Raw genomic sequence first — 13,851 nt, forward strand, 5'->3', positions numbered from 1 at the left:
TGCTGTGAGAGCATTTAAAAACATTGAAGACTCAGTCTCATATAAGAACATCTGATCACAAAACAAGTATAAAAAAGTTGGTTCCAGGAGTGTGCAAACAGATCATTGCACCAAATTCTCATGCATCCAAAGTACATGTTGGACATAAATAAAACTTCCAATTTTGTTTCTGAAAGCAAAACTATCTTTCTCCAAATCTGTTCTGCATAAACAGAAATCTCTAAGGACTTTAATTTATTATTTTTATTATTATTATTATTATTATGTCATTTAATAATAAAAATATAAACCGTCTTATTATTGGTTTTTGTGTCACTGTTATTATTGTTATATATGAACAACAATTTATTTGATCCCAGTATAGTGGTCTTCTCAGAATGATCAGAGAAAAAGGCTTGTTGCCCTCAAACTTACCAGACTATCTGCAGGAGGCACAAAATACAGTTAACAGTGACCTCTGAAAGAGCACTGAAGAAGAAACATTGGAAAAGAGAAAGTAAATGCAGTTTAAAAGCTGTCACAAGTGGTTCTCTGAAATGCTGATAGATGCTGACAGTGTAATAACGTCACCTGCCTTTTGGTGACAATGGAGTGGATTGGCCTTTTTCCCTTTTTTTTTTTTTTTTGGTAATCCAAAACATACTAAAAAGTTTGAAGTTTGCAGCTAAATTAGAAAAACATTTGCTGTACAGTTATTTAATATGTGACAACTTGTAGGATGGATAGGGACACATGATGTTCCCTGAATATAACTTCTGGTAAAAAAAGATATCTTAGCTGATTTCTGCTCCTACAGTACAAGAGGCAAAACACATTAACGTCACCGTGCTAAGGAAGTAGTGTCTGAAACAGAATTTCCAGAAGCATCCCACCAAATGGGGGGAAAGGTGGAAGAATTAAAATGAACATCTGACAAAACAGCAGTCAGTTTTGATGCAAGGAAGAGTAGGACACTCATGAAGATTTTGGGAAGAGGAGAAAGAGCAGACTGTGCAATGACTTACAAAGAAGAAAGTGCTATGAAGGACCCCTGGGGTGTGCTGCTGAGTAACCTGATGATTTTCAGCCTTTCTCCTGGGAATGGAAACCAATTGATGTATATGATCACAGGTTCACTTTGGAGTACATGGAGGAATCGTGGGATGCTTCCTTGACTTGTCTGGATAAAGAAACTATTTGGCAGTCTTCTGCTGTGAATGTGATTTAGATGCTGAATGAGCAGAGATATACAAATATAGCTCAGCTCTTTGTTATTTTATCTTTATTGCTTGCAGTTTCAGGCAGCTTAAATTATACTCTAGAATCTCAGCTGAGAGCCTGATGAAGCTCATAATTTTCATAGTCTGGTGGGTCCTGGATAAAAGAACAGCTGTGAGTTTACAGGAAAAAAAAAGAATTAAGAAAGTATCAACAAAAATTACAGGTTGCGTGTAAATGCATGTTGTAAATCCCCTTTCATTAACACTTATTCAGGTATTCTGGCAAGGAGCTTAATAGAATACAAAGAGAGAAAGGAATTAGAAACCTATGAAATTATAGTAGATATGGTTTCTTTCCAGTCCAAAAAGACTTCTCACTATATAGCTATGATGAATTTGTTTCCAGCAATCAGTTTTCTTGTTGCTTTTGCAGAGGAATATCAGAGTGATGCCAGTGTATGATGACAGGTTCTCCGGAGGGGAGTTTCTCCAAGGAATTTTTTAATGTCATGTCTATAGTTAATTGTGGAATGAAAGTACACTGACAACTCTCAAACTTTGAAACTCAAAAAGCAAACTATTTTGGCACAAAAGTCTTAATTCTTACTTCAGGTAGCATCTGGAGATATTTTATAGTATGTTGTTTGAAGGGTTTAATTTGCAGCATGCGCATTTCTACTTTAGTACATCCTACCTCCTGCTGCATAGGTAAAATAATAGTAGCCCATGATAAACAAAAGATAGAAAAAAGCAGAGGTCAGAACACTGAAGTGCTTACAATGCTACAAAACGATTTTTAAAAAAATCTCTTTCTTGAGTCTGAGGAGTTAAAAGGAAGACTTTTGTTCAGTTGAGGTTTGTGTGTCCTTGCTGACTGCTTCCTACTTGTTTGTTTCTCACTTTTTTAGTCTAGCATGAAAAATTAATACCTTGGGTGTGTGGAAAAAAGGTCAATAAAACAAAGTTATTTTGTACTATTGGCAGCAATAACACCAAAAGAGTTCAATTATCATGGCATTTAAATTTGCTTGTTAAAATAAGGCAGCTAAAGATACCATTTCAGAGTGTTTTTTCATGTTGTTTATGAACAGGAAATCTTATTTAGGAGATAATACTTATTTTTCAAAACAGAAGAAGTGTTGAAAGCTCTGAGTAAAGTACACAAGCAGTGATTTTGTTTTGCTCAGGAGCTCTGAATGCACAATAGAAATGTGCACATCACATATATGCAGTCATGGAAACTGCATGTGTCAGCCTGGATTGAAATTATGCATTTTATGTGGAGATGGGAGAGTTTTGCATGCAAATGGAGAACAAAATACTTTAGCAATGGTATAGGTTGTAAGGCTGCAAAGCATTCATGTTGGCTCTCCATTATGATTGCTTTATTGGCACAAAGGAATTGCATTTTATTTTGACGTTTCCAAAAATATTTAGTATGTATATACAATGAAATAGTCTGGTAGTATTTTTCCTGCGTGATTTTTTCCCCCCATAGAGCTGTCTGAGTGCCTGATGCTGCAAAGGGAATTGTACTTGCAGAAGAAAGGTTGAACTAATAGATCAAAACATTCAGCAAGGATTTGCAAGGGCTGAAGTAAACCATCAATCTGCATCTGACAAAAGTACAGTGCTAGCCTGGACAATAAAGGAACTTTTGGATGTCTTTCAAGCCCCACAGAGATGCAGACATTATATTTAAAAGCAATCGCCATGTTGAAATAGCACATGGTCTTTTGCCAGTGGGAATCAAGAGGCAGTGACTTTGTTCATAAAAAGCAAAGTGTTAAACACAACAGATTTTCTGGATAGGGAGGAAAGGGGCAAGCCTCCCATGAGCTCTCATAGGCCTGAGTTGACAATGACCCCCTGAGACCTGGCCAGCTATCTCCCATTCATGGGGTCATATCTACCTTTAAAAGAGTAGTGGGGAGAGGGCTGTTAAGTGAACAGTGGAAGACTTTTCCAGAGAACTGCACTTCATTCAGTCAGCTCTGACCTCTTCAGAAGTAAATTTGGCATGGAACAAATAAAAAGTACTTCCTTATTTTTTTTCTTTCCATTTAATATGAAAGAAAAGCATTGAGGAAGCTTGAGAATTTCAAATGCCTTGCATTGCAAGTCTTGAATTTTTTTCCCCATATCTTTTTCTGGAGAGGGGAACCTTTCCCTTTTTTTTTTTTTTTTTTTGTAATTTTGCTTTTAACTTGGAAAACACAGGGACAGCATAGGCACATCATTATATTAACACTTCAGTGTGACTGAAAGAGGCTAGAAAAGCCTATGCTTTCTACACTGGAAAGCCTATGCTTTCAAAGAGGCAGTATATGCTTAGCGAGTGTCCTCCAGAGCAATGAGTCACTCAGCAGGACAAATCAGAAGTTGAAGAGGCTGCTACACTTAATTAGCTATAGAAATTGAGTTAATTTTCATTGTGAAGGGGGAAAACCCCAAACTTGTCAGTGGTCTGAGTGCATAAAATTCTACTCCAAAACTGATACATGGAGCAGGTCATTATCAGTAGTTATAATTGATGCTTATTTGGTGCACTGTTTCTGTGTTTTGAAGGCTTAGGAGCAGAAGCTTATTGCTCACATCTCAACAGCTCATGAGCTCCCTTGGGAAGGAGCATTTTTTCAGGTTCACTGATGAAGAGAAGGAGTTGGATGGCTCATAGCCCTGTTTTCTAGAAATACCAATGGGGTTTGGAAGCAGATGAACACCATACCTCGTGCTGAATGGTGAGCCAAAGACCCATGTTCAGTGTCACAGCAGTCATGATGGCAGCCCTGACAATAAGCAGAAAGAAGCATCAAGAATTGATATTTTTCATACCAAGGACCCAACAGAGGCCTGTGTGCAATGGTTCTAGCAGAATAAATACTGTAAAAGGCTGCAAAGTGGGAAGGTAATGGGGGTGTATTATTAGATGCTCCATGTGGTAAATTTTCTCACAATCATTTGCTTTGGATTGATTTTTATAAAATGACAAATATTTTGTAGACAATGCAATAGACAAGAAAGTCTGTGGATGACCATGAACATATTGCCCAAAATGGTTTCACTCCTGATTATATGTGTCCTTGAAAATTTAATACCTTATTTCCTCAAGGATGCCCTGCACCTGGGTTATAGTTACATGCCTGGATAAAGCTGTGATTACTACATGTGTCAGTAGAAATAATGAAGCAGTTAAATTCAGCTAGCCCAAGTAATAGGAGCAGAAATGTTAGCTTTAGCTCACTGCAGCAACCAGCAAGTGTTCAAGGTCTGTGCAATTTGTGTCCCAGTCATGTTTTTGCAGATACTAAAGCTGATGCTGCGGTACCTTCACTGCTGCTGCTGTTTACCCTTGTGCTATATGTGGATTCCACTATGTGATTCACAGCACAAATGAAACCTAAGCAATCAAACCATGTTCTGTCACCTTCTCTGTCCATGCTTTTCTTGTCATGTGTTTGCAGATGGAGGATGATACAGAATCGAAGCCTCTAACAAGCCAGGCTAGATTACTAGCTCTGTGATTCTGGAATGACTCTTCCCTTTAGGTGTAAAATGTCTGAACAAATGTGGCTATACTGGTTGCATTGGGTAAATCAATGGATTCATTTGTTTTGGTTGCAAGATGGGATACCTGCTATATAAATGTTGCCAATCAGAGACTGTTAGCTAGTGATTTAAATAATTTAAGTACTAATACATAATTTAAGTAGGGATCATTTGTCTAAGAATCTTCCTTATTTCTGTCACATAACATTAGCAATCCCTGCAACCTCACCAGACACAAAATTTATTCTTTCTCCAGGTTGTGTAAAATAACTCTAAGTCATGACTTCTGTTTATCTGACATAAGAATAATAGCTTAGGTTTGTGAAAATAATGTACAAGATGTTCAGAGGCCTTACTGCTCTCAAAGAATAATCTTTTTGAAAAATATCTAGCCACTTATTTAAGCTGATAGATGCTTTATTCAGAACTTAATAGGGAAACTGAATAAAGATGAGTTACATATTAAAAGGCATGATAACAAACTAAAATATGGTCAATTTAAGAAAATTAGTCTGAAGTATTTGGGGGGGGGGTATATTTTTGAATTCTATTGCCCATTTCTCTGCTACTATTTAGTATTGTGCTTTTGTGACATTTTTTCATTTTAAATATTCTCCTAACTCCTGCAATTTTGTGAAAAACCCTAGCAAACAAGACAGAGTATTGACTGAGAGACCACATAGGTAGGAGAGAAACTGATGGCATCAGATTGTCCAGTTGATTACATAAGTGAAAAAAGTTAAATAATAGGCTGGTAATGTTATGAGTGGTGTTGCGTGAAGGAGAAAATAGATTTCAGACAAAATCATGATTGTTAAGTTGATGGCTCCCAATTATCACCTTTTTTAGCTTTAAAAGAATACTCTTATTTCAATAGTACACCAGGAAGACTAGGAAAAAGGAACTGTAACTGTTAAAAAGCTAAGCAATGACAGCATTTAAAAATGAGCAGATATACTTACTGTTTTCTTGAATGCACAGAGTTCATTTATAACTTATACTGCATAGAAGTACTATTTATATTAATTTTTTAAATTTTGATCAAGAATTTCTTATTACTTTCATTCTTTCATTGTATGTGTTTAGTTTCTGCTTTTGCTTTTTCTTTATTTCTTTCATCCCTTTGTCCTTGGTCTGTATGTGGTATGGAAGCCACAGTATTCTTGGGAGCATGTTAGTCAGTGTCCTGGGTTCAGCTTAAACCATGACAGTCAGAGACAAATTAGAGGAGGGATCTAGATCTGAGCTTCATTGTCAAATGTTAAACTACTGCCACCTGAAAAGAATGGATGTAATTTAACATGATGAAGCTACAGTCTGTTCTAAAGTTGGATCTATTTTGCACAAAAATTTTTTGTTCCATTTTCTGTGAAAACAGGTAAATCTTCCTTCTAAACTTACCCTTATTTAGATCTCAGCATAGATCAAATTAAATACATGCAAGCAGGTTTATGAACTTTCCACTCTTTTATTCTTATTCTTCTCCTTTCATGTTATGCCAAACACCCTTAAAAGAGCACTTTTCCTGACCAAGTGCAAAATGTACTCTATTCCAGCAAAAAGTTCAGAACACTGGGCAATTACCAGACCACAACATCATGGAGGTTAAATGATCAATCATTAGTGAAACATAAGGATGCTCCTGTTGTTCAATTTCCTCGTTTAGGGATCTGCTCAGCAATAAAAAAACATCCTGCTAATGATTATGAGCCTTGTAAATGTAGATAGTAAGCATAATTAAAGAACAGCAATTTAATGCATCTTTATATCCTCCTGGAAGCTGAAAATTTCTTCCTTTTAAAGGGTTATTATTGTACCAACTATTCCCTAGGTTCTCATGAGGAATCTCTGAGTCAGATTACAAATATAATAGAAGGAAAAAAAAAAAAGAAAGATAATCAGGACAATTATAGCCCATTGATAGAATTTCAGTATAGAAATAATCGTGAAACCCACCTGAACCTCAAGATCACTTTATGTGTTGCCAAAAGATTTTTGTAGCTTGTATCTATCTTTTTTATGTGAAGTAGACTACAAAGTCTATCCTGAGTTATCAGATCCAATCTCCATGTCTAAGCAAGTGTTAAACCGTCATGCTTCACCTCAGATACCATTCATTGCCTGTTATCCCTTGCAGCATTGACCTGACACTTCTTTCACACAACAAATTCTCTAGGCACAGGTGAAACAATACCTGTCTTTTGTCTGGATTTTGTTATAGTCCTATTACATTAATTACATAGGATATTTGAGTATATCAGATCTGATATAAACCCGTACTGGAAAAGGCTGGTTAATCTGAGGTTTGAGAGGAGAGCACTTCAGTAATCACTTTGGGACTTATGTGCCTCATGCAGAATTGTTTTAGATTCTTCACCAAATAAAAAAAAAAAAAAAAAGAAAAAAAAAGAAAAGAAAAAAAAAAAAAGGATGAGTGTGTTTAGGTGCTGTCAGCAAATATTATTTCACTTCACTTAGAAAAAGCTGGAAGACTTTGACAGCTTATAAGAATACTAGAGGCAGAAAAGCAGAGAGGCATCTTAGAACTGCACTAAAGATCTTGAGGGACTGAACCCTTGCTCCTGCTACAGTGCTATTCCAGAAGCTCACTTATGCCCATCTTTGAATTTCTGTGGGTTTCTACATCAGTCTAAAACATTTGGTCTAATGCAAAAAAAAAAAAAAGTCATATAATTCAAACAGTTCTTGTTCTCTCCCTGATGCTTATTTCTCCCAGTTATTTAACGGGAGTTATTAACTTCTGGCTGTGTTTTTGATGGACTAAGAGGATCTTCTGTTTTCAGGATCATTTCACAGTGGCTGTTGAAAGTTTGCTCTGCATTTTACTAGATGTGGGTTACCAAAATCTGCTGCAATAAATTGAGTTTGCACCAGTAGAGGGTACTTTACCTCCCCCATTTCTGCTGAGATATCTCAGCTGTTATATTCTAGGATAACATTTGTTTTTCTCACAGCTGTACTGCACTGGGGTCTCATAATCATCATCTGCTCAGTGAGCACATGTGGATCCTGTTTCTCCAGAGATCACTAAAATACTGAAAAATATCCTAAGTAAAACACTAGCAGCCCTAGAATTTTATGATAGGTATGTGTAATTAGGGTCTGGAGAAAATTTTATTAAGACAATTTCTATGGAGATATAAATGTTAATGGAAACACTATGGAATGGAGAGTTCTAAACCATATGCCCTTTTTTAAAGTTATTTTTCTCTGATCATTCTTTCTATGTTTTATTGCTAGGTGTTATTGTAGATATAGTAAATAATTCTTAGCTTTTGGGGTGTTGTTTAGTTTTTAAAAGCAGAAAAAGAAAACAACTGAGCAATACTAACTTTCCTCCAACAGTGTTTCAACACATGCCAAAATACCTTGTTCAGAAGGTCAAAATAATATGCAGACAGGGTGCAAGTAGCGCTACCACCAGCTGTATGGAATGGAGCCAAAGGAAGCTGATTTTACAAGTAATGATAAATGGCACCACGTAATGTTCATCTCTCCTGGTTAACTAGAGTCAGGAATTTAGAAACAGTCCTTTAATACATACATATTGATGCATAGTGTCAATAACAAACCACATCTTTGTCAACCTGGAAATGTAGTTCCTGGGATCCCTCAGTTTCAAAGAAATCCGTAAAAAGCTGGAAGAAATGAGTGTCTAGTATTAGGAAGAGAAAAGCTGGACTATAGCAACTTTATTCTGGCGTTTCACAGTGTTGGAATAAATGAAACGAGACTGAAAATGCTACCAGGGCACAGGTCAGCAGCAATAATAAGCCAATAGGAATCGCTAAGAAATTGCTTTATTGATAGACATTTTTAACAGCTCATATTGAGTAGAAAAAAATGGTTTTAGAATTTGTTTACAGGAGAGCAGAAAACGTTTCTTTTGTAAAAGATGTCTTCTACTTCATAAGTAGAAAGAAGTGACATAGGAGTTCAATGAAATGATAATACCAAATCATCAAATGAGATAAGGATTCGTGAATGAGAAATCAGCCTAATGTAGCTGTGTGTTTGACAGAACTGACCTGGGGAGGTGGGAAGTCTGTGAGTTAACACTTAATAAATGATTTATTTTTTTCTTCTTTCCAAGAAAATTAAACATAAATCTCCTCAAACATCATATCTACAGACTATTTACCTCATCTGACCACATTTGTATGCTTTCTGAATTGTCTGCAGCCATACAATATTTTGGTAATTTCTCACATACGCTTGTTATTCAAAACCTAAAATAAAACTCCTTTCCTTTCTACAATATTTTCATTTTTCTAATTTGTCTACAGATTTAAAATTTCTTAAGTCTAAGATACTTATAATGAATTGCTTCCTCTTCTGATTTCATTGCTTAAGTCCAAGGTTTAGGCTTACAATTAATTTAAGAAAAGTGACAAAAACATGATGAAAAGAGCAAGATTTAAACAAACTTCTCTGCGAATAAACAGATATACTTACATTAGTGTTAGTGACATACCTTTTACTGTTAAATGCTATACAAAATGACAGGCCGTTACCTGCTTCCATACATAAATATAAGAAGCACTTCTAAGATGACTTATCCATAGTATTCAAACCCCCATAAAATTCAAAATGACAGTGAAAAATCTGTTAAAAGATATTCAGGAATTTCTTGACTACTTCAGCTGCTTTAAAAAAGCCCTGGATTTTACTCAATTCATTGCTGTGCACCATCTAGTTCTGGGTGGATTTGATATTTCAAGACAGAGATATGATGCAATCACATGAAAATTGCAGAACTCCATGTAAGAGTACTAAGAATTTGCTCATGCATCCCAAGAAGTTTGTCTCCCCCCCTGGGCAGCACCCTCAACTGCCTTCAGACTAAGACAGAAGATTCTAACAAAAACATTTCCAAAGACATTATAGGCTTTCTGTTTTTAAATCCTAGCTTTTGTTTAAGTTAACACATGCAATGTCTTCACCACTCTCTCCTAAGATATTTTAGCCAAGCTGTGTCAGTCATGTATTAAAATAGAATGATGTGTCAGGCCTTCTTTAAAATATTTTATAACACAAGCAAAGGCAGAAGTAGTTATAAATGTGTATCCAGTCTTTAAGATTTGTTTTCACCAAATCCATTTAGAACTGTAATTGCATTTTAACCTTATTACTGTCCTTGTGTTATAATCATTTTCCTCTTCTTGGTCATAGAGCAACGGGTGGACATCTGTGAAAAGATCTAATTCTACTGGTTTGGCATATGGCTTACAATGCAGAACTAGCAATGACTGCTACGTTTTAGAGCCTGATGCAATTCCTGTTAAAACATTACAGCCTTATAATGATTGTCTCACTAGCTGTATGAGCTTAAACATCTGCTGTTACAGGGCTCAGGAATATATCCATGGTGACCTTCAGACAGGGAGAGGAGGATCACCATCACCTGTGTTACTCTTATAACCAAAAGATCAGGCAAGAGCGTTATAAACAGACAGAGGACGCTTTCTATTAACAAACACCCATGTACAATTGGAAAACCAGCAGTTCCTTCCTCTTACTGGGGAGAAGGCTCCTGTTGTGATATTTGCCCCTTCTTTTCACTTGCCATCATGCATAAAGACCAACTAAATAGGATTTATATATTACAAAGCCATCAATACTAATAAATCATAAAAAAAAACACACACACATCAAAAATGTCCCAAAAGCCAATATCCCTATCCCTGGGTTAATGTGACAGGGTAAAGGCAGCCATCGTGTGAGCAGGGCTGCAGTCAGCTTCCTTGCTATTCTCCCACCCTTGGCCTCTTGGTGGGAGGGGAAACAACAGCTCTGTAGAGCAGTGTGTATTTTCCTTCTCGTTAGAGCTGTATAGAAACAGGCTGTGATCACAACCCCATAGCAGAAGAGAAATTAACAGGATCTTATGTGAAGGAGAGGGCATCAGAAGCTCCACTGCATATTTCCCTATCAGTTAGCATCTATGTTCTTTGTGGGGCAGGTATCTGATTTAATGACCTCTTGCAGTCCAGGAATGCCGTAGGTTTTGCCCAAAAAGTTAGATGATATTTGCATTTTGTTAAGAAAACAAATTAACCTGCCTGAGTGGAAAGACTGACTTTGCCAGGGGAAAGAAAAAAAAAAAAAAAAGGAAAACAAAAGAGATACGTAGGAGAGCTAAAACATACAGTGCTGCCCCAGGAACCCACAAGCTGGTTTGCACAGTAAAATAGCACTTGAAAATAAAATAAAAAAAAAAAAAAAAAACAAAACCAAAAAACAAACCCAACCAAAACCCCAAAACCATCCAACCAAACCCAAAACATTTTTGGAGCTTGTGTGTATAAATGTATTATGAGATTTTAGCAATCCAGCATGGACACTATCCTGAGGGACTACCTAGTTCGTTTCTACAGTGCTAACAATGGGGGAAAGTGAATTTGATGAACTAGAATAAACCACTGAAGTTGCATGAGCTGAGCAAAGCTGTGTGGGTGATAGCAGCAGCAGGAGCCCACATGCTGCTGGGGAAGCTGTACAGTCAGGAGCTTGGAAAGCAGCTGTCCTTATGTCCAGTGTTCAGAACTGCTGACTAATGGTGAATGATGCTGGTGTTCTTCACCTAATATATTTTGAGGGGAAAAAAGTGACTTGTAAACAGTGTTCTGTGTTCAGCTCATTGCTTGTGTTGTCTTCAGGCCTGGGGATCTCCATTAGAAACTCTGTTTATACAGTTCAGGTTATTAAATGTATGCACTGAGGGAAATTTTTCTCTGTAGATCAGACTCAGAGCACTGCAGACTGATGTCTTGTTTTAAATGCAGTATGTAGAAATGAAGTTTATTTTACGAGCAAGAAAGTCCTGTAATTTTCAGATGACATGATCATAACTTACTTTCATTTCTGAGGTGTCTTTTTAAAATATAATATATTCAGTATCCCTTTGAAACCCATCAGGAGACCTTTCCATACACCAAAAAGTTAACTTAAACACCCCAAATTTAATGAGGTTTTTACATAAGCATCTATAGCACTGAAGTACTAAAACCAGCATCTGCTGAGTTACAGCTGAATAGGAATGGGGACACTGCTGTCAGTAGTCCTAGCACACTCAAAAGCAGAATTTAGTCATGTGTGGCTGATGCATCCATTCTGTTTTCCTGCAATCTGTTCCCCTATATTTGATTAACCTTTTCAGTTGGAAGTCTCTGCCCAAGTGAAACATTTACTTCTTTGGAATGACAGTAAAACAGATATGCAGAGTATCCAGCAACCAGCAAGGAGTTCTGCCAAACAGTGATGACTTACAGATACAGTTGAAGAAATTTATTTGTTTGAAACTAGAATTTGACAGGAAAATGTGCTTTTTGCTGAAGAAAATATGTTTTTCAATAGAAAATATTATCTACAGCAGAAGAACTTTTCTACAGAAAAGTTATCTACAGCACCAAGATCTGTGGTGGAAAATGTTGCAGTGGTATTTCATCATAATGCTTAGATATTGGCATTTCCTCTTTCCTTATATTCCACAGACCTCTCAATCAGGCTACATTTCTCCTGAGACATCATAACGGGTGCATTGCTGAAGTACTTTGGTGGCTCACAAAGGATGGAACCCACCATATAACTTATGGAAAGCAATATGTAAGGGCAATGCAGTGCTATTTCCTAATGGATAGTTCTGGTTTTCAATCGGACATTTAGCAAAAATTTGTCTATTTCTGTTTAGGAAGCTATCTGCTATATCTGGATACCTGCACCGCCCACATCAGGTCTATCTTCTGGTTAGGATGCATAGGTTTAAGTATGTGATCCCTCCAGAGAGGTTTGCTAATAGGTGCCAGTATCATTCAATTCAGAAAATTTAACATTAAACTACTGACATTTCTTAACATCTCTATTACCTGCTATGAGACATAACCATTCTTTTAGTAAAAAGCATGATCGGAGTTACAAGAGTTATTTGTAGAGCACTGGGATATCAGAGGGAAAAAAGTAGTTACACTGAGCATGTATATTGTACTGTATTTTTTACAGTCTCTTGTTCCTTCCTATCACCTCTCAGACTGTTTTCTATCCAAGGCTACTTCTATAATTTCATTCTGTATATGTGTTGTGAATAAATCCTAAATCCTTTAGAGTGCATCTATGACCCTTATCTGCTCCTCTTTTCACTTTTCTCTCTCATTTCCCTGTGCTCAAACCACCAGGATGTGCTAAAGGGCAAATCATGTTCTCACATCAGCTTGTGCAAAGGACTCCAGATATAGCAGAAGCATGAGGTGGTGCTTCAGCAAGAGATATATGAGGATTTTTTTTTTGTCCTTGCTCCATTTAAAGCGGTGTTGGTGACTCAGTGAATAATGAAGTTTGGAGGAATTTAATGTCACTGCCCAGGAACACCCATATTTTTTGGAGCGACAGCATCAGCCACTTGGTACACCTATAGGATACTGCTCCCCAGCGCATCTGCATAATGAGTCCTTGCTACTGTAGCAATATAGAAGGTACCTGCAGATGTATCTCAGCAAATACCCCTGCCAAAACCCTTGATAAATGTTCCCACTTCCCAAATTTGTTCTTGGCTAGGAAAGTATTTAATCTATAAAGGCATTTAAATTACATGAATTATACTCTTTTTTGGGTCCTGGACTCCAAGGACATTACCTATGTTCATTTGGGAATTTTCTGAAACTATGGCATTTCACCAGGGAATACGATCTCTTAAAACCTGATGTTTGTAGCACCAGTTTTCAGAACTCTTCTTTTAGGACAGCTTGCTCTTCTCCACAATAAACTGACAGCAGGGCACCTCAAAATAGAATCATAGAGTCATTTCAGCTGAAAAAAATCTTCAGATCATGGAGTACAGCCATGAACCCAACACTACTAAGTCCACCATTAAACAATGTCCTTAAGTGCCACATCAATACCTAGAGGCCAAGTGCCTCCAAAACTTGGAGAGTACGTGGTCACTGCCTGTTTTGCCCAAATTAGTGACCAGGGAAAGATGGAGGGTATTTGTTTGTTCTGTTAAGGGGTTTTGTTGTTGTTATATTTTTAGATTTCTTATGTTTCATGTTATGCACAGTAATTTCCTGTTTAGGTCTTGTCAGATCTT

Source organism: Lathamus discolor, chromosome 1 (genome assembly GCF_037157495.1).
Source record: "Lathamus discolor isolate bLatDis1 chromosome 1, bLatDis1.hap1, whole genome shotgun sequence".
NCBI classification, from domain to species: Eukaryota; Metazoa; Chordata; class Aves; order Psittaciformes; family Psittacidae; genus Lathamus; species Lathamus discolor.